The following is a 24,323-nucleotide window of genomic DNA, read 5'->3' as shown; positions in this document are numbered from 1 at the left end:
GGCGACAAAGCTGGTGAAGGGTCTAGAGAACAGGTCATACGAGGATCGGCTGAGGGAGCTGGGGTTGTTTAGTTTGGAGAAGAGGAAGCTGAGGGGAGATCTTATTGCTCTCTGCAACTACCTGAAAGGAGGCTGTAGTGAGGCGGGAGTCATAGAATCATAGAATTGTTAAGGTTGGAAAAGACCCTTAAGATCATTGAGTCCAACCGTTAACCTATCACTGCCAAGTCCACCACTAAACCATGTCCTCGAGCACCATGTCTACCCTTCTTTTAAATACCTCCAGGGATGGAGACTCAACCACTTCCCTGGGCAGCCTGTTCCAATGCCTGACTACCCTTTCGGTGAAGAAGTTTTTCCTAATAGACTGACCCCCACCTCACTACAACCTCCAGTCAGTCTCCTCTCCCAAGTAACAAGTGATACGACAAGAGGAAATGGCCTCAAGTTGCACCAGGGGAGGTTTAGGTTGGATATTAGGAAAAATTGCTTCACCGAAAGGGTTGGACTTGAAGATCTTAAAAGGTCTTTTCCAACCTAAACGATTGTATGATTCTATTGAAAAGAAGCATTGATGTATGATATCTGCAAATCAATTTTGAGAATTTTGATTTCCCTTTTAAGCATTCAGCCAAGCAGCCTGCCTTCACCTTCTGTTCCCAAGAAAAGAAGGGGAAACCACTGTGTTAGCCAGAAGGAGTGTCGTTGCAGGAGGAGCGCTGAATGCAGCTAGCAGCGTTGTCCCTTGCGCCTCACGATTGCCTGTTTGACATTTGGAGTTCCTGGAAAGCTGTCTGTGCTCGTACTCCTTGCTGAGGGTTGATGTTTGCAGAAGGCATGTGGAATCCTGCCGCAATGACTTTAATGAGCACAGGGCATTGCTCAGAAGGTTTCCTGCCTACTGTCAAAAATGCCAAACCTCGTGATTGCCCTCAAAGTCCTGGTGGCCTTGCAGCACTTTCAGACTTGCCCACTGTTGAAGTATTCTGCTTAACAAATATCCCAAAGACAACTTTAGAGCTCTATGACTCTGATTGCAGTACAAGGCTATCAAATGGCTTCTCTCACTGTTTTATTTTTTCTTTTGCTCTTTTTCCATAAATGTGGGCCTGTGCCTTGCCTGCCCCCCCAGTCCCTAATTCAAGTCCCACGGGAAACACCAGCAGCATTACTGCTTTCAGAAAGGCAGGTGTGTCCTGTAGTTTGAAAAAGTTTGTGTAAATACATATGACTTTTCTAGGGTCAATAGTGGTTTATTTTGTGATCCAATCTCCCATCTTAAGTAACTGGATTGGGTACCAAGTTGGACACAGGTTTATATGCTACATAGATAGGAAAGGCAAATATTTGCCCAGACATCAGAAACTATGTTTCCTGTGTTGCAGCAATACTAGATCCTTTTTCCTTATAATGTAGCCACTGAGTTTAATTCGTCCCTGACATTCACCCCTCATGATGACAGATTTACCAGCTCCTTTCTGTGCCATATTCCTTGCTGTATTCCTGTTGATGTAGTCAGCAACGTGCAAGACAATTAAGGTTATTTACTCTCCAAAGTGCTGTGACTAAAAGAGAGAGCTGACTTGTAAGCATCTTTGAGAATAAGCGTAGTAAGTCCTCTGTTATTTGGGAAAAAAAAAGAGGAGTTGCAGAAATGGTCCAAGAGATCTTATCTGTAAAACACGTTTATTTATTTGCCTTTTTTTCTTTTTTTTTTTTTTCCTATTTAGCTGGATGGAATAGTATTTTATGAGCTGTGTTAACTAAATCTTGGCTGCAAATTGACTCTGACTTGGAAACTGCTATGAAACATAGAGATGAGCCAAAGTGGGATCATACTGCGTAGTGTCCAGAGCTGTCATTAATCTGAAATGCTTGCAGCTTGCCAATGCTCAGGTGGTGGGTGGCTCTCGGCTCACCGGGGTGCAGGACTCAAGTCAGGCTGAAGCATGTAGATACTCAGGAATTAGGGGACCGCAGACGTGCTGAGCAGGACCACAAAGCATGCATTAGCTTGCATTTGCATAGTGCTCTGTAGATGACAAATGTTATCTAAATGTTCACTTGAGCTTCAGCATGAATTAAATCCAATACAAATTTGGTTTGGACTTTATTTTCAAAACGTTGCTACTGGACAGTTTTTGTGGCGGTTTTCTGGTTTTGTTCATTTAAATATTGATGAAAAATACGGGGAAAAGATTGCATTAAGAAAGAAATCTTGCAGTATTCATCTGGCTGTCTTAATATCCAGTTCTATGGTGTGACTGCAGCACCAAATCCTGCAGATTCCTTTCCTTTTGTGGCTACAGTAAGCATGTGTGTATGATGAGACCGAGAAGGGTAATGTTTGTGACAGGAGTTACCTCTAGTTTCCCACTTTCCGGAGCGGGGCACAGACTGACCAGCAATGACTGCACTCGGTATGGTTGGAACAGCGAACTGAAATCCTCTGGCTGGTGTTACACAGAAATGCAGAGCAGCTGAGCCATCGGTCGCTTCCAGCCTGGAAATGGGAGGATCTGGGCCAGGATTCAGGGGAACGCTGCCCAAAGTTAGACTTTAAAACACAGCCTCCTGAATCTCAGACATGCTAAGCCCCCAGCGGCTCCTATGGATGCCAAAAGCTGGTTTGGGAGCCTCGTCACACCAGAGGATGAGGCCGCTTTATCCACGTGACTGAAGGCAGTTGGCTTTAGGACTGATTTTGGAAATCTCGGCCTGTGTTTCTAGGAGGTTAGCAGCCCAGACCTGTGTTTGCAGCAGCGAGGATGCTGCTTGCCTGATCAAGGTCTGACATGCAAGGACCTATATGGTCCTAGCAAATGATAAAAATATATAAGGAGGTTTGTTGGGTTTTTTCCCCACTCCCTGTAAGCCTTGCTGGGTAGGACAGTCCCTCTCAGTTTAATTTCTTTGTGCTCTTCATCCTCCTACTGTGCTGTGCAAAATCTCAGCCTTTAATATTTTTCACCTTGTTGAATTCACTGTGTATATTAGTACAGTGAATGAGTCATCTGGCGTATTTAAGTGCAAACCTTAGGAGAAGATAGCTCTACAATTGCCTTTTCTACTGGAAGCTGATAAGCTCATTACATATGCAAAAAAGGATGTGTATATCAGGCAAAGCCAATATGTGACTTGGTAACGAAGACCAGTCTGAAATACAAAATATATGCAACGATGAATTTAAACACTTTACTAAATCAGAGCTGTGCCATTTTATTAGACATTGTTTCATAAACTATGAAAGCTTTAGCTATCATATAAATCTCGCTCTTAATAGGCAGCAGTTACATTTCTTTATAATTTATTTCTCTGATACTGCTCAGCAAAAATGCACCTTCCTGGCAACTCCATTTATATACTACATTTTGTTTATCACATCAAGCCAAAATTTCTTGCCATGCTCTGTCTGCTGGTACCATGTGAATAACAGAAATACAATCTAGAGGTTGTGAAGATAGAAGTTACAAAGAAGTCCTTGTGTTGCTGGCACTGAGCAAGGGGTTGAGATGGGCTTCTGCAAGCAGCTTCTCACATTTCTCATCTGGGACCACCCACTCACTGCTTAGGGTTTGCTTAGCGCCGAGGGCAGCGGGACCTCTTACAGTGGTTCAAAATGAACATGATAAATATACATCAGCCATCAGGAACTGCTGGTATCTCAGGTCAGACTAGTTGCTCTCATTTTTATTGTCCTAACGTGATGCTTGCTTGAGTCACTTGTTCCAGACGTGGCAATAGGTGTGAACATCTTTGATAAGTGTTCTAGGAGATCCCAGCCAGCAAACACCTAATAAATTAAAATTTGAGGATGTTGAACATGACTCATGATGCTGGTCAGGTATGTGTACAGACTGCCTTTCAGGGTGGTTCTCACTTCAGCTGTCACGGTCCCCCCCAGGCGTCTGGCTTGGAGCAGTGGTTGGCATCCAGGAGCTGCGATGGGTTTGTCCACCCTTCTTTTGTTTAGGTGATTAGTGTCTCACCACCAATTTTAGTCAATCAAGAGAGTGGTATCCCCCAATCCTAAGTCTACCAAACACTTTTACAGTTTTCCGTCCAGGGTTTTTACTGATAAATCTAATACTGGATGAAAACATACTGCCTCTCAATATTCTGCTAAATGGCTAGCACTGTGGGGTTTTTTTTCATACTGTTTAAACAATTATAGTCTCCCTTTGTCATTTGTTTGATGTTTTTTCAACCAATATTCTTGCTCTGGTAAAATGTTTTGAACACGGTTTCTCTGTTTATACTTCTACATAGCAATGAAGAAGCACCAGCAGGAATGGGGATAGACAGAGATTTCTCTGTGATATTCAGCAGCTGATGCTTTTCGGCCAAATGACCTCTGTAACAGTTCATGCAAAAAGAAGGGAAATTTAAAGCATTTTTTTGTTCTCATTACTAGAGGTCTGCCTTCTTTTTTTCAGCTCAAACCATTAGTAAAATCTCCTTTTCCGTGTTAAGGAAAGCCTGAGCAGTGCTCATCATTTTAAGAGTCGATGTTTCTTCTCTTACATCTAAAATCAAGCCAACTGTGAATAAAACTGTGGTATCCATTGAGACCTCCTTGTGCAAAACTTTCTTAAAGGAGCACCTGAGAAAAGTGCACTTTTTCATAATGCTTTTTTTATTATTTTTTTTTTAAATTTAGAAGGGATTAATAATTTATATGACTTGAGAAAAACATATCAGCCAAAACCAACATGCCTAGAAGATAGTCAGGTTCTAAGTATTGGCTCCAAATGGGTGCAGTTTTCTAGAAGTTGAAAGGATCTGTAGTGTGGGCTTAGAGTGGGTGCAGAGATGTCACCCTGTGAGTTGGTGTATTTGTTATCAAGGACCACCACACAAAAGCTCTGATTTACCCAAACCCAGTGTCTCTGCCAGTTCCTGCAATAGGTTTTTCTCACAGCCATCCCATTCAGTATGTCTCTGTAATTTAAATAAGTAATTTAGCTCCTTTAAAAAGTACATGCTTACCTGGAATACTTTCCTGCATTTTTAATTTCCTTTCACTTGTGTCAGACTACTGATGACATTGCAAAATGAAATGAATATTTGATTGCAGAGTTTGTAAGAAATGCAGGTCTAATTGCTTAAGCCAGTCATGTTTATATATCTGATGCCATCAAACTTCTTTTGGAAAAATACATCAAGACCCCAGCCTGGCAGGGCCCTTTACCACATCCTTAATTTTCATCCGCCTTAGTTTTACGGATGCTGCTGAGACTCCTCAGTTATTTGAAGCTGGGAAGGGGGCTGGCTTGTTTTCCTTCTGCAGCAGTAATGCTAAGGTTTAAGCCCTGTATTAAGGATGGTGTGGCAGCATGTGCCAGCGAATCCTGGTATTTTAGAGTATATGTAGAGTTAAGCACATGCTTAAACTGTGCAGTTGGATGCTTTGCAATGCTTAGTAAATGTACCTATCATCAACTGAATGAAAGAGAAGTGCTACCAGGAGCATCCATCTTGCCTGAGATTCAAGAAGCTGAGAAAGTGCTGTTTTTGCTATTTGGTCAGGTGTGTCAAATGCAAGAGGCAGCTTTGCAACAGAAGGACTCTTCTGTCACGGATATTTAAGCAGGTTATTAAAACACTTATTTTTGTCCTTTCTGTGAAAAATTGTGGTGAGTAGTTGAGAGATGATTTGTTTATGCTGGCTAACTGCAAACAAAACTTTATCATTTACCTGTTAAAAAATTTTGGGTGAAACCAAGTAAGGAAATTTAAAAAGTAAAAAAAAAAAAAAAAAAGCTGTTGAAAAGCAGTGACCTTCTCAAACACACAGAGAAAACATGTTAGTGAGAGGTGGTTATGTGCTACCTCTGGGAAACAAACAGCAATGACAATTAAAATACATTTATCTGTTCCAAAGGGAAAACCAGAATTGATTTGATTCTTGGTTACCCTTTCTATATTGCAGCTCACAAGTTGAGGCATTTTTTCTTAATTCCAGAAGTTTTCCTGAAAAGGGAGGATTATACAAATTGCTTGGCTGGAGTTGAGCAAGTAGTGGCGCAGCACCTGTTTTAATTGTGTGCCCATGAGAAGACCTGTCTGTATGGTGGGGTGATGCTTCACCTGCATGAGGTGGGGTGACATATATGAAGGCCAGGCCTGAGTCTCTAAACCTTCATTAAAACTTTCAGAGTGATGAAGGAGGATAGCTCCTGAGGATTTTAATGGGATTGCAGGTGTGTGACAGATGTTGTTAGGGTCTCCATTAAAGGTGCAAGTGCCCCATGTCAGAAAGGTTTGCTGCACACCTAGAGCAGCTCTTGGTCGCTTTTGGCTCGGGATGTTTCTGACACTCGATCCTGGAGCTGCTAGGAGGCAGGGTCTTCCTGTTTCTAATCTGTTCCACTCTCTGGTGCAAAGAAGAAAATATTTTTAATGCAAAATTCATTTAAAAACAAAAAAAAGCCCCTACAGCTGTTTGAAAGCTGTTCGGAAGTATGGCATATTAGAAATAGTCCCAGCTGAAATGGATTAGCAGGCAGAGTTCAAGTGAGGAGGTCAAATGTGTAAACTGAATGCAATTTATCTTGTGGCACTGTAGTTTATCACATGGTTGCAGAAATAAAGAAATACCACACGCATGCACATATTCACACCTAATAACTTAAGAATAACTGGAAAAGATCTTAAAAGACATTAAAAGGCTTCTGATGACATCATGCTATCTGAGGTAATAAAACAAAGACGGTTGAAGTCAGTTCCAAAATAGCTGTAGCCAGAGATGTCTTTATATGCCTGTCTTTATTTCATGTCTCAGGAAAAAGGTATTGAACACTAGTATTGCATACTAACTGTATGGGGAGACACTGGTAAGATTTTTCCTCTTATGGAGTTCTTCATGCTACATTTCATTTATTTTTCTTACATTTACAGAAATCCTTTAGTGTCTGGATTAGCTGCATTTACAGATATTGAAAACTTGTGGGATGCTTTGTCCCTTAGAAAACGGAAAGAAAATTTCGGCAGGGCATGACTGTGCAGTTTCCTTGGAGCCTCTTCTTTTGGGAAAGTTTTATTTTCTACTTTAGGGGGAGCAGGAACCTTACCCCCCCCCTCCCCCCCCCCTCCTTTTAAAATCTTCATCATTAGCTAGAGGGCTTCTCCCTGAATTTGGATAGCAGATCGTTGGATAGTTGAATTCATGAGGGAAACTGCATAGAGACCCCCTGCTTCCCTGGTGGCTTCAGATCCTGGCGGCACAGGGTTCCCAAAGCCCATGCTTTGCTGGTGCCACAATGTTGGTGATCCTTCAGTGTGTTGGAACCGCATGTGGTATTTTCCTTGATGGTTTGCAAAGCTCATAAAATGAGCTCGTAGAAGCTCCTTTAAAGGTCATGGAAGATGCTCATGAAAATTGGGTCGTCCTGGGACTTGCAGATTGGATCGCGTTGCCTTGAGACAATGCAGTCTGTTAATAACCTTTAGTCTTGCGTTGGATATTAATATCATCTAAGGTTGTGTATGTGTGTTAATCACGCTCTGACGTGGCAAGGTATTCCTCTGCACTTTGAAAGATGTTTACTAATGTCACCAAAATAGAAAAGGTGATAGGCTTCCTTACGAAGGAGGAACTGTGACTGGTGAGCCACTTGGAATTAAAAGGTCAAGATAAATTTGCATTTCAGTCACATTGGATGCTAAATTAAGGACATTTTTTGAAAGATGCTTTAGGTGGCATAAACTCCAGTGAAGGATGTTAGGGTCATGTTAATAATAATTATTTAGAAGTGTGACAAGCTCGTCTTGAGCAACCTCTATTAGACACAATCTCAGAATGAAATTTAAAGTAGAAGGTAATTTCTAGATGCAATTAAAAAATTGTCGGAGTGGAGAAGCAGCCACTTTCTGTCTCACTTTGATTGTAAGCATTGTAACAAAGTGGCTCAGCCTGGCATTTTCCTACTTGCAGCTTGAGCATGGGCAGTGCTAGTGCAGTATCTGATGCAGTTGCATTTCTAAATGCATTAAGCTCTGATACTGTTCTCGGTGGAAAAATACCCAAAGTTGTTTTCTATGGTAATTTTCTTTTAAGGATTTTTTTAAAACAAGTCCCTGAAGTATCAGTGGCCCTTATTTCAACCGTAATCGTTTCAAGACGTGATCCCTACAGAAAATTATTGAGTTGGCATGTTTGCAACTTTTCCTTATCCTCACATGCCAGTTGTTTGGGTATGTAACTGGAGCATGCAGCCCTCCTTCCAGCATTCCCTCCCAGGCTGCATATTTCTGAACTCCTCCTTTGCTTTTGCCTGCTTATCTTTTATATTATTAAGGAACTTGATACATTCAAGAAGTGCTTCGACAACAGCCTCAGGGCTTCTTTGGTTTTAGACCAAAACCATTATACTTTGCTGTTTATGCATCCCCATCCACCACTTCCAGTGACCCCAATCTACGTCTCACCCAGGCAGCCCCTGTAATAAGGCCATGGATGGACTTTTTAGTTGTGACCATCTATCACCAAAGATGAATTTCTGTGTCCCCCAAGCTGATTCTCCCACCTCCGTTTCTAAAAGCCATTCACCTCATTTCATGTAAACAAAATTTAGGGGATGGTGGTAAGGGGAAACTATTGATGGGGCTAAGCTAATTATTATTGTTATGTTAGTCTCCATGCTTTTATCTTGACATTTCCCACAAGCAGGCCATTTAATAGCAGATCTGTGAGTGTTTTGTCTTGATTTCTCACAAGGCTGGCCAGCCTGGGGGCCCCCCAAAGCTGGGGGCTAAGCAGAAAAAGCTCATTTTAACTCAGTATTATTGGACTTGATGCACCTCAAACCCTCGGTTCCAGTGACTATGCGGAGATCATGTCTTAGTTCACATATAGTCTGTGAGCCGCAGTGACCATCCCTATCTGCTCTCCACGAGGTTCAGTGAGATCCCCACAGGACCATCCGTTTGCCAGTGTATTTTGATGTTTCAGGATGCTCTTGGGCTGCATGCTGTGGAGGACCTTCACGACTGCCTCCCCAGCTGTGGCTGACAGCAATACAGAGCTGGGGTAGGTGCCTTGCAGCTCCTGTTTTCGATTTCAAGTGTCAGGATAGGACTGCCTGGTGGCCTGCAGTTCAGCTGAGGGTTAGGCGTGTCCCATCACCCAACACATCATGAAGCCAGTGATTTAGATTTTAAAGAAAACTGTTTTGGGAAAGGACAAAAATCTATAAAGCAAAGCCAAAGCTAACTATGGGTTGAATGTATGCACAGGAGAAGGGTTGCATTAACCCTCTTTTATAATGATATTTTAAAAAACGCTCATAACATTGACTTAGCATGGAAAAAATGGAGCCAATATGTCCCAAGTTTGGATGCTGGTGTCTGGTGGGGTTTTTGCTTTGTGTGTGTTGTTTTGGTAAAGATTGGAAGAGTTCTAGGGTTGTGTAGTGCTATGCATTTTATGGCACATTTAAATGTCTATAACATAAATAGCTTTACCATCAGAAAGCATAAATGTCAGCCTATTGACACATTATAAAGACACAAATGGAATGTAGCCTGGCAGACTGGTGCTGGTTTTGAGATTTAATAGTACATCTGTATCATTTATCCCAGTGGGAAATAACACAGGATGTTGCCTTGTAATTTTTTACTACTGTATAATAAAATGTAACCATAATAAAAGGTGTCTAAGCAAGTAACGCAGCAGATTCTGGATATCGTCCAGTGTGTCTTTACTGTTTATCTTAGGTTAGCTTTGCCCCCCCAGCTTTAGGCAACATACAATTTTGACTGGATACAAACTGAATGTGGTTCTCTTTAGTGTGTTACGTACGTATCTATGGAGAAAGGGACCCTCCTGTGCCAAGTGCATCCCACCTCTTCATTAGCTGGTGTTAGCAGTGTACTGGTTCATTCCTCTTTAAATCACTCACATCCTGAATTGAGCTGTCCTTGAAAGGGTCTGTTCTGCATTTCTGCACTTCAAGAATGTCTTTGCAGGTTGATTGCTTTCCCAAATGTCCTTACTGTGATACGGTGTAATGTGCAAGTAGCCTTTTGATAAAAATTTAAGCAACAATATTTCATCGAAGCATTATCATCAGACTCATGCAAATCGAGAGCAGGGATTTGGTGGGTTTACGTTGGTTGAATTTAACTTATCGCATATTCCCTGCCCAACGCTATTGGGGCATCTTGCACACCTTTCAGCATGCTCAGGAGGTCCTGCATCCTGCCTGGTGCCAGTCCTTCTCTAGCTGAAGTGTCCGGGCTGTAGCATTGCTGCAGGCTGTGATTTTTTATTAAAGCCATGAGAAGTCTGAGAAAGGACTCGGCATCCATTGAGGCACTTCTGCAGAGGCCCGATAATGCAGAAGGGCTCTCTGGGTGCTTTCTAACATCTGGCCCACGATGTTCTAAGTGAAGAAAAATATGAAAACATTATTCTGTGCATATGAGAGTACTGCACATTTGTAAAAAGACAATTAACATAGAAATGAGGGAGGCTTTTGATTCATCAAGTAGATTCAACAGACTGTGTCATTTCCTTGATTTTCATTTTAATTAGGATTAATCAGTTTTATCTCCTAAGGTCTTTGCAGGGAATTTACACGAAACAGAAGACTTTGGTCAGCGGTGTGCCAGTGTAATAGCCCCTACTTGAAGAAATCCAGCTGTGGCACGTATAGCCAAGATTAGATTTGGCAGGACTCCAGGCTTCCTTCTCCTCTTGCATTAAATGCCTTGCTATTGCAGGGAATCCTCTGGGTCTTCCAATAGCAGGGCCTGGGCTTTGCGTAGCTGCCTGGTTGCTTGCTTCTAAAGCCACTTGGGACCAGTATATTGCTTAGAAAAAAATCCCTGGGATGCCAGCTTCAAATAATGGCTGCTTTCTGCTCCAAAGACAGGCACAAAAAGTCTCGCTTAACCCCAGCAGCTGTTGGTCCCGACAGCTGGGAGCTAGAGCCGGTTGAGACAAAATGAAGCTGACCTTTTTCTCCTCAAACTCAATATATTTCAGAGAAGCGTATGGGTTTGGATGGAGTTTTGGAGGTTCTGTTTGATATGTTAGAAGTGGAAAACGAGGGAAGGGAGCCAGGTAGTTATATAGGAAGGAGAGCAGCATCCCAGTGGCCTCGTAGGGGAAGCAGTGAGGTTTAAGTGTGTGTTCTGCATGATGCAGAGCAGAAGCATGATTCCAACACGCCTGAGGTGAGCGTTGCTCTCCTAGTGTTGGGCTATGTCCTCTTTTTCTTCTTTATTTTTTGTTTTTTTTTGCATCTTTTTTAAAGAAGTCTCTTTCTCATCCCACCGAGAAAAAAAATTCTTCAAAAACTGTTAAAAAAACAAATTAATCTTTCTGGTTTAGTTGCTAGATGTATTTAAGAGCGGAAAAATTTCATCTTGGAAATTAGAGTCATTTGCAAACATGATGAGCTTTTATTATGATTGTTTTTCTGTACCTAAAATAGATGTCTTGCTATGAAAACTTCCATATAATGTGTAGGTGAAAATTTAGCTTGCAGTTTCCTTAGTGGAAAGGATATGATTGTTCCGGGATATATGAAATGTAAATGTTTTCCTATTAATTATAGGAGAACAAAATTTCATCCATGTGGGCCCTACAACAGTAGGTATCAAGGGTAGGCTTTAAGCTTCTTGTACATTCAAATAACAGATTTGAAAGCCATTAGGCATATGAACAAGAAGAAAATGGAGACAGAAGGCAAGAAATGCTGATGGGAAAATCCTACTGAAAGCCCACAAAGCATTTTCAAGCTTACAGAAATGACCTGCTCCGTTCCTGTTACACAGAAGTGTTAAAATGAGAGCAGGCGACCCCTCTCCCCCAAATCATTCATCTGTTATGTCTGCAATGTATTTAGACTGAATCCTTTCCCAGATGCTGCGGATCTGTCGGTTCCAGGGGAAATTAATGGGATTTTACCATTTGCTTTGAGGAAAAGAGGACTGGACTTTCTCCTGCTGTCTTTGGCAGGAAGGACCGAGGAGCTTTCCTGTCTGCTCACTTTAAATATTGCGTCTTTTTAAGCTTTTTTGCCAGATAGCCTAATTTGTGTTACTGCAATATACCATGTTGGAAAATTACAGAGGTTAATGTACAGCACTGTGATACACAACCATAATGGTAGACTCTAATGTTTTTTAAATGGTAAACCAAAGGCATTCGTAATACGAGTTGCAGTGAATTGCCTGCAATTCTTGCCAGAGATTAGTTTAGCATTGCTTTTAATATTTTATGCACTGAAGTTGTTTGCAAAGACTAAAAGCTTCACTCACTCTGCACACTCGTGCTTTGTTCTTTCCCTGTACAAAGCACAACAGAAGCACTTTCTTGCTGATGAATTGTATAGCAGGAAGTTTTATTGAATTCCAGTTACACTGCCTTGGAAAGATTTTTCTAGTAATCAGTGAAAACTATATCAGATTTACGGTGTCATAACTGGGCTGAGTAGTTAGAAATCTAACCTTTTGTAATATCACTAGTTGCATATTAATATTTTTAAATATCTAAAACACATCTGAATGATGTAGAAGGTTTTGACTTTAAATGTTACTGTAGAGATTTGACCATACATAATCCCATTAAAATAGAAGAGTACAAGATAAAACGATCCATTTGCAATTATAATTATGCATATCGAGATTGACCATTCCTTAAAAAATTGGAAGTGCAAGGTGGAGAAGGGCGCTTGAGCAATCACTCTTTGTTGAAAGCATTGATGGAAGAATAAAAAAATTGAGGGGGATCGATCTGTCAGTAATGTGCACAAAAAAGTATGGGAAGCATTTCTTTGGAAGGTGAAGGGAAGGTAACTCTTTTGCTGTCATGGTTAGCTTTGCTTGGAGAGCCACCACAAAAATACATGATCAAACACAGAACAGCAAGTAACACAATGAACTACTTCATCTGCTCTTGACACTTGATAAATAAAGTGTATTAGTTGATCAGCTTAGTGTTGAAGAGTCAGCATGGCCTCATGAGTGCTCCACGGAGGAGGTGGGGTTTGTTCTAGCTCCGTTAGTGGCCTGCTGTTTGACCTTGAACAACTATTTTTTGTCTCTGTGCCTTTCTTTCTGCTATTCCTTGATTGCTTTGTCTTCATGGAGGATGAGCTCTTCAGGAGAGAGATTTCTTTGCATTGTGTTCTGTGAACAATGAAGTCTGAACCTAGCCAAAGCCTCTAGGGGCATCTCTAACACAAATTATAATTGTTAGCTTTAATCACTTTCATCAAAAGAGCTTGGTAATGGAAGATGGCGATGTGCAGGATTTGGAGAGATCTGTAGGGTGCATGTTAATTAAGTCACCGTAGGTGAAAGTTGCTGATTTGGTTTCATAGGGCTGATGCAGAGATGCTAATGCCCAGGAGCGATGCTGTGCTACTCCATATGGTTTTTCATTTCCAAAGCACGATGCTGGGTGCTCACTCCTCTACTTGAACAGAGCCACAAACGAGGTGCTTGGTACATTTTAGCAAACAAGGCTTTTTCACAAGCCTTCTGCTGGTTGCCTAAACCTTTGTGTGGTATTTTGTGGGTCCCGCTGCTGTGAGCATTGACTGAAGTCGGACCGCTTGTCTTTTTGCAGTGAAGACAGCTGCTCGGGGGTGAGCCATCCCATCTTGATGGATTCTTCTCCCAGCCTTTGCTGTTGCCGAACAGAAAGTGTTTATCGTTGCTCTCCCTAATAGCAGCTTCTGTTTTGGCATGGGGGTGCAGCAGCATGCCAGTTTGCAGATTAATTGCCTTTCTTCTGGCACCTAGTGATGCAGAGCAGTATGCCCTTGTCCTATTTGGGTGGATGCATTACTCACCATAGCAGAGGATTTAGAAATATTTAGCCATAGGAACGCCAGCAGTCACGTTAGTAGGAGCAGGCTGTGTTGAAGTATCTACGTTACCCATTTAGCAGTAATCTCTGCAGGTAGAGCTCCAGGGTAACATGGGGTGGAGCAAGGGAGAGAAGGTGTTTTCCCCTCTCCATTAGCATCTTAAGTGAAACCACTTGCCAAATTGTCCAGGCAGAGTACAACTGGGGAAGAACTGGGTAAGAAACAACAAATGCTTTCTCAGAAGAAGTACTGTAGGTTTTAGAGGGGAGCAGGTTAGTCGAGTGGAGCGGAAAGCAGTAAAAGAAAATAAAAACAAGCTTCCCTTGCGTATGGGGCGGGCGCTGTACTGATGTGAATATTAACAGGAGTCAGAGGTAAAGCAGTCTCTTTCTTTAGTGTGTTTATGCTGTCTTTTAGGGCTAACGCCAAATCCCTGTAGTTCATGCAGTGCACCCACTGCCAGTGAGCGCTAACTCTCTAAGCAAGTATTTTGCAAGATCTTTGCTGTGCAGGAATCCCTGTATTGTTCCCTTCTTATTTTAATAAGAACAAGAATTCCCCAAACTACGTTTGAAATCTGCATAGAAATAGCATATGGCAGAGGCCAACTCAAGGTTATACATTTGGCATTTGGGGAGGGAAGGTAAGAAAGATTTACCAGTCAGTACACTCACATTATGATAAAATAAGGGTGAGCTGGGAGGAGAGCATGTGCTGAATCCTAAAATGACACAGAAGAGCCATAAACCACTGTATGTTGTGCTATCTCTAGCCCTTTACGCTCCAAGCAGAAGTAAAATCTGGGGTATCATAAACGAAACGAAGATCTTGTTTTAATTTCATTTAAAAAGCCGTTGCAAGGTAATCGGGTAACAAACATTAACTCCTTCAGACTAGGCAAACCACCATTTCTCTGCTGTATACTGCTGCCATCAAATCAGAGTTATTCTCCAAAAGCTTCTTGGAACCAGGTGGAAGTTTTGCTATAAAACACAAGTGGAGTAGTCTAAACAAATGACATTTTTCCTAGAAATAAAGCATATGGATGCCCTCATGAGGTGTTGCCTGGTCTGCTCTGCACTTGTAAAAGTGTTTTTTCCTACTGAAACTGTATATATTTGATCAAAATCCAAGGCTGAAAACAGCTAACATCTGGAGACTTTTTCATTTGTACAGTAAGAAATAATAGCTGGTCTTACCCTGAGCTTGCCTGTAAATTTCTTAGATGGTCCAAAACCTGTTTATTGCTTACAGAGGCAATTTTGCTGACAGGCGACCTGGAGTAGGTCTCTTTTTCTTTCAGAGCATCCATACTTGCCTGTTATAGAGAAATCACTCAAAAAGCAGCATGCATGCTGGACTCTCAAGCCTTAGTTTTAAGTTTTAATTTACTTGTCTGACTTCCAAGGTTACTAAATGCAAGCGATTGCTCCTTTAGTACATAAATAAGATGAATTATGCGCTGGGAACCAATGCCTCAGCCTCCTTTTTTTCATACTCTCAGGGGAGTACCTGCCAAGGAATGCATAGAGCTGGGGTGAAACTTTCCTTTTTTGGCATCAAAGATTAAAGTAGGACTGTTCTGGATCAGCTGAGCTGTGAAACCGGAGCCCTAGGACCACTTCTTTGGTCTGCAAAGTTTTTAAGGTGTAAGATGGTCCAGGGTGTGGGACCACAGCAGCAGGGGGAAAGCAGTGCTTCAGTCCCTGTTGGGAAAGGCTTAGGGAGCCGCCGCTGCAACTGAAGCAACTGGCCCCAGTTTAACACTGGTTCCTATTTTAATCAAGCTTCATAGTTTTTAATACACTTCTTCCAAATGAAATGACCTGTGTTCTCCCCTGCAGGTTGCGGACAACGAGCTGGGGTTGTAGTTAATGTTGGAAGCAAAATTCAGGCAGGAGGACTCATTGCTATTTCCCTTGCATGGGTTTTTTATTTTATTTTCTAGTTGTTTAATTGGGGCGAGATGGGGTCCCGGTGTCTGTGCCATCCAGCTTGACTCTGACAAAAATGATTCCCACTGAAGTTTCATCTGTAGCAATCTCAACTGTGAGGAGAAATCTTTCATGTGTAATTAATCCTAATAAAACCAACACTTCCAGGAGGCTGACCTGGATCCATGCGTTTCATGCTTTTGTCAATTAATGTTACATTTAGCATCTAACACTATAGTTAGAAGAAAATACTGAAGATGTAAGGGGATGGAGGAAATTTAAGATGTAACTCCTGAGGAACAGGAATTAACATCCTTACAATCATAAGAATTGATTATGTGTCCAGAGAAGGGCAACGAAGCTGGTGAAGGGTCTAGAGCACAAGTCTTATGAGGAGCGGCTGAGGGAGCTGGGGTTGTTTGGTCTGGAGAAGAGGAGGCTGAGGGGAGACCTTATTGCTCTCTACAACTGCCTGAAAGGAGGCTGTAGTGAGGCGGGGGTCAGTCTCTTCTCCCAAGTAACAAGTGATAGGACGAGAGGAAATGGCCTCAAGTTGTTCCAGGGGAGGTTTAGATTGGATATTAGGAAAAGTTTATTCACCGAAGGGGTTATCAAGCATTGGAACAGGCTGCCCAGGGAAGTGATTGAGTCCCCGTCTCTGGAGGTATTAAAAAAATATGTAGATGTGGTGCTTAGGGACATGGTTTAGCGGTTGGACTTGAGGATCTTAAAGGTCTTTTGCAACATAAATGATTCTATGATTCTATAATAATTTATTTTACGTACTTTTCAAACTTGATATTTCTTTATTGTTCTGGTGCAGCAACCTCTAAAAATCTCTGGTAAATCCTCTAGTATAACAATAATTTATCCAGATCACATTGGAGTCTGTTATGGTGAAGAGATACTCACGTACCTGCATGTGTGTTCGATAGCTACTTTTATCTCCAAGGTTTTTTTTATAATCGGCAGTGATAGCTTCCACTGATTTTTCATCCAACCATTGTTGGTTTTGTGCTAGTCTTCCCATACAGAGATGTGCTTCATAGAGATTAAAAATTCGTACAGACTTTTTAAAATCAGATCTGTTGACCAAAACCAGTTGTTTGTTGCTGTATCCACTGGTGCATGTATAGCAGAAACTTCATGAGCCCTAATAAGTCCTCAGAGGCAAGTATAAATGTTTTTAATTTTTTTTTTCTTTTTCTCTTTGTTTCCAGAAATGCTGAGTTTGGTACTCTGCAAAAAATAGCGTGTGGATTTTTAGCACCTGAAGAACAAGAAAAGGTAATTACTGGACCATATAGTCTAGCCTCATTTGTTAGTGGTGCTAAAATATTTAACTGCTCAACGTGATCACATTGCGTGAGCCTACAGCACTGTCTCTGTGTATGGGTTTTGTGTATTTTCAGTTATGCAGGCATGGTTGTTTCTTGAGAATATTCCTTTATGGAAAGGGAGCAGGGGAACAAAAGCAGCAGAGCATGAAAATGATAAAGCGAAATGGTAGAGAATAGCACACCATGAATTTTTTCAGTGCATGTAGAAGTGAAAAAGGTAAAAGAGGGGAAAAAAATCAAGGTTTATACGTGCCAACGGAAAAGGCTGTGGACTTCCTTATATTTGCAAGACCACCTAGCACAGCCTTGCAGCATGGTGAACAAGTATCGGAGGAGGCTCAGTGTTCATCAGTGTCACAGCAGCCTTCCTATGCTTTAGTGACTGAGTAACTTATGGGGTAGTGCACCCTGCTCCAGAAGTTCTGAGCTCCTCTGCTGTCTGTGAGCCTGCCTCTTGCAATTGAATCTCTTGATCCTCTTGGGTCGTGACATTTTGCTTGGGCAATGCAGCTCGACAGAGCTGTGGCTCAGCTACTGGTGTTAAACAAAATGCTGTTCATCAAACTTTCATGAGCCACTTTGCCAGGGGCTGCATCTTGAAAGACTAGGCTCCGAAAAGCAGCAAGGAAAGCTGTGCTGCTCCATACCACTGCCGTCTCTGTATTTTCTTCCACCTTCTTTCCAAGGCTGAGAGGCGAGCACCGCTGCGGGACCTTGTGTGGTTTTGCACTTTACTCCTTTCTGGAGACAAGTGATGTAGAAGTTGGGCAAGGAGGGCATGGCCATGTTGAAGAGTGGCGGTCCTGCTTCAGCTGGTACATCCTTCCAGCTGTATGGTGATCCAGAGGAGGGATCAGGACCCCATATCTGCCTTAAAGACTGTGAATGGCTTTGTTATTACTGTGGATAACCTAGAGGAATCTACCTGAGCTGAGCCTTTCAGTTAGTTTTTGTAATAATTAGTACAATAACTTCAAAGTGAGAAAAGATGTATGTAGATGCCACAGTATGGAGAGCAAAAGGAAATACATAATGTGAAGGTCTGCACATTTGATGAAAGCAAAGCAAAAATAGTGAGATTTAAAAACACAGATGAGAAGAGATACAGATAGGAGATGTTGCAGGGGCCAGGAAAGCTTCTGTATGAACACGTAACAATGTTCTTATGAGACACTTCATTTCATTGCTTGGGTTTGAAAAATGCATGTGAGTGACATCTTGTGTTCACTACATCTGCAGTGCCATACTGCCGATAATTAGCACGTGCATTTTAGAGGCAGTATGTAAGCCAAGGTGACAAATGCAAGCAAATCATAGGGTGGACCAATGCTGCCTTCTTCATGTATCGGCATTACAATTTGCTGGAAGCCCATCTTCCCACCGTACAAATGGAAGTGTCATCTCAGTTCTCAGAAAGGGTGTTGAAACACACTGAAAGAGCTTCTATTTGCAACTTGCTTTGATCCTTCTGAAGTTTTTCGTGGTGGACTCTGCATGCATCAATTTAATGCAAAATTATGACAGGAGAGGAAAAAAGTAGATAGAGGGAGAAGCTCTAGGAGCAAATAAATGCTTGATCAGAATGCATTAAGTTTTTAGAGAGCCACACTCACGTAGTTTGGGCTCACAGTGTTTTGAATTACCTTCCATGTGCTAATGAATGGGATTCATCTTGTTGGATGCTTCCATTAGGATTTACGGTGTCATTTAAAACTCTGTAAAGCCTTGTCTCACCACTGCCAGCTCATTTCTCTGCCCTGGGACTGTCTTGTTCAGGCACTTAACATGTACGGGAGATGTAGGATAACTTTACTGGGGACTCAAACAATTCATTGCTTTGAGTATAAGTTGGTTTATCCATGTCAAAAAGAAAGAGTGAAAAATCTTCTTTCTTTAAAATCATTAATTTAAAATCTTTCTTTAAAATCATTAATTTCCCAAGGGGAATAATGGAAAGGTGGTTTATACCTTTCTCCCCCTCGGTATCCTGCAGATTACTGTAAGACACGATGTGTTGGTAAAGAGAAAGACTGTGCTGCACTGTTGAGTTTCACTGGTATTTCACTGCTCTTTTATAAGAAGGTGAAATATTAGTCTAAGTTATCTGTGTGATTTAAAATTATCACAACGAATCCAGTCGTTTGTGTTTATTTATGCTTTTGGTACAATTGTAAAGAGATTTTTTTAAAAAATCAGTATTTCTTTTTGCAATTAAGAAACTAAAAATACCCCCAGATTCATCATGGTTAAGTGCTTTCCCAGGACTTGGAACAAAACTACCCATGCTTTAATGTAACGTGGCTCAAACAGGTGAATTATTCCCACTGGGTTTCTTGAAAGCTATAGACATTGTTTTAAAGTTTAAGCATAAGCAATATTGTAAGTAGATAAGGGTATGTATGTAGCAAAGAAATGGCTGCTCACATTGTTATATTTGATCAATGTGTCATTTTTATCAGCTTCTCCTGTTCTCTGAGGTCAGGTGGTTGCATGCAATTTTTTTTCAGCCCGTGAAAGGGATCCCATGGAGTCATTTAGCTCTGTTGACTGTAAGAGCAGGACAACTGCGAGCTCCGTAATTCCTCCAGACTTCAGTGGTGTCCTTTCATTTGGTATCACGTGGCACTAGGTTGCAATGGCTGGGCTAGGGATGTATCGGATATATTTCATTGTACTGAAGAGATGATAGCTGCTCCATGCATGTGCCATCCCCTAGGAAAGGCTTTGCCCCATCTTATGGGAGACGTGACCTTGTTCACCCCTATGAAATGGGGGCTTTTTGCAGGTGAGTGGATTTCATGCTGTGCTGGTATTAGCATCGGTGAGCAGGGTCCAAAGCTTCAGAAATGGAGACTGCTTTTATTCCCTGCGTGGCCAGGCCAAAGTAAGAGATCCCAAAGCTCAAGGGCATGAGAAGCACTCTCTTCTTCTGTTCTCAGTGCCTTTTCTTTTTTTTTTTTTTAACTGGCTGGCCATGACATTAAGATTTCTAATTAATTTAGAAACCACAGGCAGTTGAAGAGAGTGAGCAATGTAATAACTGGGCCATGGGGCAGAGTAAAAGCACATCAATTATTCAGGCAGTTGCTGCTGCTTATTCCCTTCCCGGAGCTGGGCTGGCTGTCAATGTGTGTCAACGATGCCGCTAATGCCCTTCAGAATTTACATGGATAAATAGTGGCCTTTTAAAATCTGCACAAGGATAACTTCAGCATTTCCAACGATAGCTGCCAGCAGCGTGCTCCGTCTGGTGAGCGCTGGGGGCTCTGACCGGTATTTTGGGTGCCTAGTTCAAAACTGGGATCTTGGCAGGCACATCCACCGGAAGCCTCTGCCGCGCAGAGGTTGCTCCTCAAAGAGGTTGAGGGGCACTCTGAGCCACGGGAAGAAAGAAACAGCCCTGCTTTAAAATGCAGATGGTGTCTGAGAGTGTTCTCTCTGGGCGAGTGAAGACCAGCATCTCTTATAATGCATCATCCCTGCCTGCTATTTCTGTGATGTCCCTGAGGTGCGTGGTGCAAGGATGCCACAGATGCCACTGGGGCTGGACCTGCTGCAGTTGCTCTACAGAGATGAAGGGCAGGAAGCATCCTCCTCCTCCTTGCTGCTGTGGCTATTTCACGTCCTGTGCTTTGGCTTAGCAGTGGGAAAGTCTGAAAACAAGGAAGCTTTTCTCACTGTGAAGAACTAGATTCACGGGACTGCAGTGGTCATCTTACATGGGTGCACCGCAAAGTCTCATGTTAGGGATGCAACAGCAAGCAACACTGATTTCTGCATTGAACCAGCAAGGGGACTGAATGTTGGGGAACCTGTTGGATTTTTCTGCCGTGGACTACAAGCAGAGCACAAAGCCTTATTTTCCTGGCTGGCTGGCATGCTGATCCCTACCGATGGAGGCAGCCACCTTGCTTTTTAAAAAGTGAACTAATTTGTGAAGGCGACGAAATAAAATGAGCCTCGCTAATTATGTGTTGTGCCGGTGAAATGACCAGCTTCGGTTCGGAAAACGCTGACTGTAATTAACGGTGAAAGGCTTTCTTCTCTGATCTGTGTAGCCATTTATGAATCACTTCTCCCCATGGAAACTTTTAAATCTGTCTCACTGGGGAGCCTGAGGAGGAACAGGTAAAATGGATTTGCTTTAATAGCTGCGGTTGTAACTTAAACACTTGAAATGATATTAAGCATCTTTCCCCATTAGCATTTCATGTTGATCCTGATGATATACCAGCCGAGGCTAAGACAGCATCAGCGTTCATTAAATGGAAGAAACTAAACTCCGTAGACAAATGCTTTGGCTAAATGGGGCCTTCATTGCACCGAGAACAAGAATGCAATTAGCTGAAATGTTTGTTTACAAAATCTAATTCCTGGGGAGTATCTTCTCAGATTGCTGCTTACATCTCTTGGGCTGGTTTTGTTGCCAAGGCTTGCAGATTGATGGATTTTGCAAAGCTTGGTTGTAGCACGTATATAACGGATAGGTCAAACTCTGCATGGTAAAGCTGAACCCAGCTGAAGAGCAGGGGCTAAGCTGCAGATGTGCCAGAGTTGATTTGTGCGTTCCTCCCATCTATTTTACGGTTTACAGTTAAGTGCAATTAATAATAATTATTAGATGTTCCAGATATTAAGCGGTGTAGGCTGAAGAAAAACTGGAAATTGTGCAGGGCTGAGTGTTGTTATTGCTATCCTCCTGTCCCCCACCTGGAGCTTAAACCAGGGAAATCACAAATGGGTTCCAGCTGGGTGAGGATGCATCTCTCCCAGGGTACCTGCATGAAGAGCCTTATCCTCCTGGTTGGTTGAGAAGCATGGACACTCTCAGGTGATTTTGTCCATCTGTGATGCAAGTTGTGCGCTGGAAATGCTGCTTGGGTTACAGAAGGAGCCAATGGGAGACATAACTGCTGCAATCCACATATTAGGATTGGGGTTTTGTTTCAGTTGGGTTTTTTCAGGGTGTGTGTGGGTTTTGGTTTTTTTTTTTTTGTTAAATTAAGGCCAGTAACATGGTTGAGAGGTTATACTTAGGTGAAGCAGGAGACGGGGAAAAACTATTGTAGGGAAATGTAAACATGGCTTGTGGGAGCCGGATGAGAAAACTGATCTTGACAAGAAGAAAACGGCTCATGCCGCTTTTAATATCGGCTATGCACGAGGTGGGGGCTTGGGTGCTTCATTCTGTGCTTTCATGCAGGTGATGAAGTGCTGATGGTGGGGTTTGATTTTGTCGCTGCATAGGGTTTGTGGTGTGTGAAGGATCAGGCATTTCAAGTGTGTGTTGATACCAAAAAAATAGCATGTATTAATTTTAAAGCCTGTAATAAAACATTGCTTTGCATGCTAGAATATGGTGCATCAGTATTTATTAGCTCATTTTCTTCTTACTCTGTGTGGTGGCTCTCCTTTCTTTGTAGTTATTTCTTGTGGCTTCCTTGCAAATGAATAGCGTGTCTGGACTTATCCATCAGGTGACATTGGGCAAGTAAGCATTTCCTGGACACATTTGCCTCGTGTGTCTGGTGGCAAACATTGAACAGTTACCAGAATAATACAATTTCCTCCCCATTTGCTGAATACAGGATATTAATGGAATAGTCAGTATAATCTGTTTGGCGATGGCTTATAGTCATGTTAAATGACGGGGAACAGACTAATGAAGACCATCCTATTGATGGATAAGGGTTGCAATTTACCAGCCCCACAGTAATTGAAATAAAACAAAGCTGCTTTTGCGTAATCTGCAGAGCAGTAGGTGATGCACAGGTATGTCTATGCACTTTGTACCGAGTAGGGCTGCAAAGTGAGGGGGTGAACTCTGGACCTCTGTGGGAGGTTGGGATGGGATGGGACCGCTGCAGAGGCTCCGTACCTGGTTGCAAGAGGTAAAGTCTCCAAGTCTTTCAGACGTCGTAGCCATGACTTGTTAATGAGCCCATTGCAGTGCTGTGAGTCTTGCTGCCTCCTCCCATGCAAGTGATGCTCCCTGGCAGCACTTCTCCTTCAGGCATTGAAAGGGGAATTAGAGGAGTTGATGCAGGGGTTTGTTCCTTGAGAGGGGCTGCTCAGGGCATCCCTTGGGATTCAATGTTAATATAGCATTTAAAACACCACTTTTTCAGTGTCAACACTGGAAATGACAAATGCTTTCCTTAATTTGAGAGAAGTGTGCCCGATATTACATGCTTATATATGCCTGAGAGTCTATTCTCAAGACGGTACAGGGGCCTATCTTCTATGAAAGCTAATTGCACTATTAGGAGAAGATCCTGCTAACTTAATAAGACACATTTATTTGTGTCTTAAAAGGATTTTTTGCTGAGGCAAAAGAAATCCTGAACGGTGCCAAATTTTATTGGAAGTGTATCGTTCTTCCCTGTCCCTTCTTCTCTCCCCGTGTTGAAACTGTTCTGGAAATTGAAAATATTTCATAAGATGGAGGCACACCAATGCAATTGAAGGCAGGCAGCACTTAACTGAACTGGAGGGGAATTCATCATGCAGATGGCTTGAGGCTGGTTTTTTTTTTCTGTGTGATACTCTGGGATAGTCAGTAGGAAACAGCATTGCCGACAGGCCATATACATTAAAGGTATAGAAAACCCAGGGGAATGGAAAGCACTGTGGCCGAGGTATCTCCCTTTGACCCTGCTCCACTGTGACTTTAGCAGCCACCCCAGGTGCTATCTAGACTTAGGGGCGAATCGAGGGATTTATTGCCTGGTCTACCTTGGGATGGAGGAGAGGACCTGGGGCCAGGGTGACTGCATCTACCCCTTCCTCAGCACCTCCCTCTTCTTGGCATCCCACGATGCAGATCATCTTCATCTCCTCTGCACTTCCACAGACAGTTACACTGCTATTAGAAGCTGGGCCTTGAGGTTTCGTACCAGCATGATTTGAATTAAGTCTAATTTAGACAAAAGTTTTAAGAGCTCTCTCCCCTCCCTCCCATACAAAATAAATTGGAGAGTTTAAATGCACTCTGTCTGTCTGGGAGGCATTTCCCTGTGGTTTATTGCTTTGCTTTTATTGATGGGCTGTGTTTGCTCTCATACAAACTGATTAATTTGAACTCGATGATTTGTTTCTCAGAAGTTATTTGCTTAGGGATGAAGGCTGAATTAAAGGGTTTTTATGGGGTGGAAACTTTAGTTCCTACAGACTTCTTCAGATCTTGGTTCTGCTCCCTGCAAAGTTTCTAGAGACTCAGATAA

General features: G+C 42.3%; 1 protein-coding gene across 3 annotated transcripts in view; it reads left to right on the top strand.

The window, feature by feature from the left end:
- ADGRL3 (adhesion G protein-coupled receptor L3) overlaps nucleotides 1-24,323 on the top strand; it is a 513,913-nt gene that overhangs the window by 76,135 nt on the left and 413,455 nt on the right. For all 3 annotated transcript variants that reach the window (XM_087736050.1, XM_087736051.1, XM_087736049.1), the window contains exon 3: nucleotides 16,981-17,047. The gene's annotated coding sequence lies outside the window, so the exon portion shown is untranslated. The remainder of the gene's footprint in view (nucleotides 1-16,980; nucleotides 17,048-24,323) is intronic.

Source organism: Nipponia nippon, unplaced genomic scaffold, assembly GCF_047370975.1.
Source record: "Nipponia nippon isolate SJK-2023a ecotype South Korea unplaced genomic scaffold, ASM4737097v1 scaffold_6, whole genome shotgun sequence".
NCBI lineage: Eukaryota > Metazoa > Chordata > Aves > Pelecaniformes > Threskiornithidae > Nipponia > Nipponia nippon.
Note: the sequence above shows the minus strand (reverse complement) of the source record. Positions and strands in the feature narration are given on the sequence as shown.